The following is a 6638-nucleotide window of genomic DNA, read 5'->3' on the forward strand; positions in this document are numbered from 1 at the left end:
GGCCTTCTTTTGAGGAAAGCGTCCCCGTTGCACCACACGGGATACTGCAAACGCACGGTGCTTCTCGGAAGACGAGAGAGGTTTTGATCGGACTTCTCCTTTGATGTGGAATGTTAATTGGCAATCTATGCCTGCCTCTTCCCTGCTGCTTTTGAGTAGTATTCACTTCTTTGTTGTTCTAATTTTGGTTTCTTTTAGTCTGACTTACCCTCTGTCCTTCACACCTTTTTTTTTTTCCCTCAAACGGAAGGAAAGGCACCGATTCCTTTTTAAAACCTATTTCAAAGCTCCTGATGTTCCTGTTTCTCCAGTGTTCATACCAAGTCAAGCTTATATGCAGCAAAGCAAAAAGCTGTCAGAGTGTCTCTAATGTCCCCTTTCCCTTCAAAGCAACAGGGCATGTCCGTAGGTGCTGTCCTTTCCCTGGCCGACAGCAGGGTGGCAATCACAGAGTCACAGAATGGTTTGGGTTGGAAGGGACCTTAAAGACCATCTAGTTCCAACCCCCCTGCCATGGGCAGGGACACCTTCCACTAGACCAGGTTGCTCAAAGCCTCATCCAGCCTGGCCTTGAACACTTCCAGGGATGGGGCATCCACAGCTTCTCTGGGCAACCTGTTCCAGTGCCTCACCACCCTCTCCGGGAAGAACTTCTTCCTGATACCCAGTGTAAATGGGCTGTGCTGTTAGAGAATGGAGACGGACTTGCCGGAGTGCAAGCAACTCCGATACATCTGTTAGCAACGCAAGGGGTAGAAGCGTCCAAAAGTGGAAACTTCCATGTTTTCCACAAGCTATTTTGCGCTCATCGGTTGGCTTAGAAGAGGACTGAGCTACGTACAAGACATCTCCATTTCCACTGCATAACAGCAGCTCCTCTACAGCGCAAGCCAAAGATAATTGACCGAGGGCTGATAACGAGGGCAGATGTTGCGTAATCGCATCAGAGAAATAAACACCAGCCTCTTGCCAGTGCTGTGGATATCCAGTGCATTACCTGGAAGTGGAAACGGACTTAATTGGTCTTAAAAGTTTGAGCTAACAAAGTTCTCGGATTTGCTGTGGAAGAGAACCTGGCAGGAACCCGGAGGAGGTGATTTCAGTTCTTCCAGTACCTTTAAGAATGACGCAACAGAGCAGAGAGCAATGGGAGAGTATGGAGTTCTCCTGGGGAAGGGCAGGCAGCTCTAGAAACACAAAATATTGTCAGTGGGAGGCACAAAACTCTCCAGAGCAAGGCGGTGAACTTGACAAGCACAGAGACTGCCCCGAGCTCATCAGCCACAAAAGGTAAGCTTGTAAGAAACCAGAGGCCTACCCAGAAAACGCATCGTTGACCGGACCTTTTGTAGCGCAACGGAGTTTGCGTGAACGTGTGCGCAGTAGGCGTGGCTTGACTGAATGACTTGGGGAGGTACAACTGGTAGCTTAATCCCAAAACAGAGCAAACTCATCAAAGTTTAGGACCTGTTAATTTTTAAAGATTACCCTGAGCTACATGTTTCCAAAGGCATGGTATGAAGCACAAAATTACTATGCCTGTTTGGGGAAAAAACATCAGCAGCAGCTTGAGCGGGAGCAACTTCGCCCCCAGCTGCTGAGCAGAAATCAAGCGAAAGAAATAGGCGAGAAGTTACCAGAAGTGCAAGTTCAAAACCGCTCCCTACCTGGCTAAACAGCGAAAGCATTCATGAAAATTCATATCCAGGAAGGTAACAGTGACAGCTTCTGAGGAAAGGCAAAACAGGATACCAACATTGCTCAGGCAGTAATTTCTGGATGACAACAGAAAACAGCCAGGACAGGCATCCTCCCTTGGCTGCCTGCCTAGAATGAGGATCTGAAAACCCAAAATCACAGAGTGACCAAGGAGCTGATTTCTCCACAGATGAAATCCTGGACTACAGCTGTCTCTGTCACTGTATCACACCTGAGCTCAGAGATGGTAACTGCCAGCTGCAGCAGCTGTGCCTCTCCTGGATAGGCAGGGAGAACCCTGGTAATCCCCACCTTACTGTTCTCGGGGAGGGGGTGGTATTACGATACCCATAGGCACTGCAGGTCTGTTAAACCAGTGGTCAGTGGGGTTTCTTAGGGCTGCGAGACCCTTCCCTTTCTGTCATTATCCAGTTTTCCAGTGGGAGGTAGGTGCCACTCCACAGTAAACACAGCACTGCTGCCTTCTCTTCCATCCCCCTGAATCATAGAATTGTTTGAGTTGGAAGGGACCTTAAAGATCATCTAGTTCCAACCCCCCCCTGAAGCATAGATTCGCTGTCAAAGCACAACTTCTCCCCTCCCTCCGGACGGCACATCCTTGCTTTATGCACTCAGCAGTTCAGCTCTTCCCTAGGACACCGGGGAAAGGGGGCGGCTGCCACCAGGATGAAGAAAGGATTTACAGCATCCGAGTTCACTGCCAAAAGAGAAGCACTGAGAAGCGGAAAGTTGTGGGGGGAAGGCATGGAAAGCCAAAGCAACTCCAGAAAAGACATGCGTCACGCCTTGAAATACTGTTACGGTAAGAATGACCCTACAGACCAATTTTAGGTTGAAAAACTTCAAAACACAAGGACTAAGCTTTCCGCAATAAAGACAAGAGCATGTCCGCTATTAGAAAATCCCTTTTTATTAGGAATCAAACCATTCTCTTACCCAGCATTCAAGGTAGAGTAAGTAGTGAAGAAAATCATACTTACTGCAGCTGAAAGGAAGGAGATTTTGGTGGAAGCACCATTTCTGAGACTGTAAGAACAATCGACAACAGGTGCTCTCCTGTCAAGAAATGAAGCGTACGTCCCTGTGGGAAAAGCCGGCGTTTGCTTCTTACAGACACTTAAAAAGTTTTAGCACTGAGACTCACAACATGAAGGCCATCCATCGCTCATCCCCTCCTGCGCCCGCCACCGCCTGCTTTCGGCAGTGCTTGCTTCCGTGCGTCTGCCGTGCCGCCTGAGGAGAGGGTGATGTACTCAGGGGGATCCTGCTCTGGCAGGAGATTCACAGAGTGGAAGGGGTTGGGAAGGGATCTCGGGAGATCCCTTCCACTCTGTGAATCTGTGAGAGGGAGGCCGCTCGGCCTTCTCTTCCTACCCACAATCCACCACACCCCTAGCAATATTTAGCAACTTAAAGGAGTCTCTTAGGTCCAAGCGTGACCGGAAAATTGTTCCGGTCTGAAGTCTGGTTAACAAATGAAAAGGAACACGGATACTCAATGAAATTCAAGATCATCTTGGTTCCAAGTTCAATTTATGCCTTTTTAAGTTAGACAGGAGAGATCTCCTCTTACTACTGGATTGTCATTAATTTCATTTCAGGAGGTCTATTGCTCAATATGCAAAATATCAGCAAAGTTATTTCTTCGGCATAAAATGAAAAAGAAATTAATTATTAAAAAATAATTATTCACAATTTATAAGTGGTTAATTTTGGACAGTTTTACCTTTTTTAGTGAACAACTCTGGCAAACACATTAGACATTTAAATAACCTTGAAGAACAGCGGGAAGACAAAAATCTGATTTAAACGGTGCTTTCAGCATTCTTGTTTCCAGTGCTTTCATCCCAAACCAGCTGCAGAAGCCTTGGAAAACCAGCTCGGCTGTTGGGGTATACCTGTGTGCGTCACCTGCTTCTGTGCCACCACGGGATCAGGCACCACCACCTCCTCTGCTCCCGGCAGGCAGCCGTGATTTTGAGCCCGGGGTGCCTGGGACACCGCCCGCCTGCCTGCTGGCAACCTCAGGGAGTGATTCCACAGGAGCCCCTGGGCCATCAGCCCTGCCCGTGTTCATCGTGATAAGGGAACGCTGAGTAGCTGGAGGCTGCGAATGTGCTGGGATCCGTTCCTGCTGCAAGCAAGCACCACTGAGTACGGCAGCACTGGAATCTCCTTCTAGGAATACCCACAAGATCTGCCCGACGGCTCTCCGGCTGAGAGGACACCTAGGCAGTGTATTCTGGCCCAGGTACTACTCTGGGAGACGTTTCACCCTGCACCACAAGGACAACTTTATGATCCCTCACCAGCACGATGGCCAGTATGCAAGCTGTTGTGCAGCTACAGGGGGGCTGTTTAATGTTTGGACACTGTGTTGTCTGCACAGCCCAGCAGACAACAGGGTGTGATACGTATTTCAGTCACACTACTTTAGTCACCACCATATCCAGGCCATCAGCTCTCTCCTCTTTCCCAAGTATCCTCTACAGACAACTGCCAGGGACAAACAGGATGTTGGATCCTTTCCTGAACAAGTACAGCAGCTCTTATGTTCCTATTAGCCAGTCTTCTCCAAGAGATAAGGGATGAAGAAAGTTGGTTAACAGGAACCCCCCATCCAGGACACAGTTGTTCTAAAACCTGGAGTTTCACTGGAGTCCCAGAATTACTAACAGGGCTCTAACCCCTGGCAACAATTAGTGCTCATTTCATAAGCATGCTGCTGGATGCCAGATCTATGCTCATTACAAAAAAAGGGGGAGCGTTGGAAAAGAAAGCAAGTTAATTTGGAAGGATGAAAGGAAAAGGTTGTTTTCCTTGGCCGTGGAAGTTACTCTTTCATTGCCATTTCTTTTTCTAAATGCAGCAGGACGGGCTGGATGGAAATCATGTCAAGAAGTCTCTGGCTTTATCACAGTGTAGCCTATAGATCCTGCTCTTCTCCAACCTGCTTGGCCTTCCCCGTATGCGGACAGCACAACCAGAAAACCCAGCAGGTGAATAGCTGGGCACAACACAAGTGACTCCAAAGGCTGCAACCTGACAACCTGCTCTTCTAAAACTTTATCCCTTCTCTTGAAAGCATCTCACAGCAAGCCATATTTCTTTTACATGTCCCTGGTATGTTCGGGGAGCACCTGTGTTTTACGAAGAAGACTGAAAGATCACTGCTGCTGTCAGCCATTTGTGCTGTAGGACCGCCAAATCACAAGCTCATTTCCATGTTCAAATTAATACTTTGATCCTTCAGTTGCCCCACTTCGGTTCATACTGAACAGCTCAACCCACAATATTGTTACTGCAACAGTCTGTTGAAAGATTTAAATTAACAAAAATGAGGAAGCAGAAAACCACAGCTGCAACAGCTCTCACAGTTTGGCTGCTTTCACCTACTTGTACTGTACTCCCTCTCCTCCTCCTAACGCATCACTGTTGAAATGAAGCTTCTTCTGAAGATTAATTAGCACAGCCACCAGCATGTGGCTCAACATTAGAAGGATATTGACCAGTTGGAGAAAGTCCAGAGGAGGCCACGAAGATGCTCAGAGGGCTGGAGCCCCTCTGCTATGGGGACAGGCTGAGAGAGTTGGGCTTGTTCAGCCTGGAGAAGAGAAGGCTCCGGGGAGACCTTATTGCACCTTCCAGTACCTGAAGGGGCTACAAGGAAGCTGGGTGAGGACTTTTTACAAGGGCCTGTAGTGACAGGACAAGGGGTAATGGGTTTAAATTGAAAGTGGGGAGGTTTAGATTAGATATCAGGAAAAAGTTCTTCCCGGAGAGGGTGGTGACGCACTGGAACAGGTTGCCCAGAGAAGCTGTGGATGCCCCATCCCTGGAAGTGTTCAAGGCCAGGCTGGATGAGGCTTTGAGCAACCTGGTCTAGTGGAAGGTGTCCCTGCCCATGGCAGGGGGGTTGGAACTAGATGGTCTTTAAGGTCCTTTCCAACCCAAACCATTCTAAGATTTTATGCTTCTATGTTTTATCCGTTCTTTTTCCCTCCCAATCCTCAGGGTACATACAGATATTGGTCAGCTCACTCTTTAAAATTAAACACTCTGATGTCATTTACAAAGGTCAGATTAAGTCCTGCTTCATGCACGACTGCAGCTGGGGCTGGAGAGCGGCGATGTTTACGTTAGCATTCGATATCCAGTTCCACAGTCATTGAGAAAACAGTTCTATAGTAAACAATTCCCTTGTGCCAGGAATGCATTTCCTCCATGAATGAGGTCACGTGAGATGAATACAAACCAGGTAACTCAGGAAGGGCAAACTAGTTTCTGCTGGAATACTTTAGAAGAATCAAAAAATGTGCTGGGGAATCACTGGTGAATTACATGCAGTTAAGAAGGCTGAGTATGCTTTTCACACATATACACACGGCACTTTACAATCCTGAGAACCAAACAAGAGCAGGCATTATCTGAGCTGCGCTGTCAACCTCCAAGGCTGTGAGGTGACCTCCTAGCCAAAAGGAAAAAGCAGCATGAGTTTCTCCATAAAACCTACTGTAAGGGAACTCCACGCTAGTCTAGAAAGGCCCTTAGCATGTGTTTAGTAAGGTGCAATCCTACCTGTGACTGATCAGGATGACACCATGCGTTCAAGGCTTTTAAAGGCCCCCTACCAATAGGTTTAACCTGCATTTTACTAGAAATTTACCGCAGATTATTTCTTTCACCCACGCCCTCACCTCACCCTGATGTTGAGTGATCCTGCATTGTGAAAGACGGATTTATCTGTCTGCTTTGCTTTATCTCCATACTGCTGACATTTGAGCTTTGCAAGTCTCACCGTCTTCTGCAGTGGAAGTCTGTGACTGGTCTACAGTTACTACCCTTATTAATCTCCTCTTTTGTGTTAATATTGTTGGAAAGATAATTCATCTAGGCTGTCCTGTGTGTCAAAGCGAAAA

The sequence above is a fragment of the Eurypyga helias genome, unplaced genomic scaffold, assembly GCF_000690775.1.
Source record: "Eurypyga helias isolate BGI_N326 unplaced genomic scaffold, ASM69077v1 scaffold9788, whole genome shotgun sequence".
In the NCBI taxonomy this organism is placed as follows: Eukaryota; Metazoa; Chordata; class Aves; order Eurypygiformes; family Eurypygidae; genus Eurypyga; species Eurypyga helias.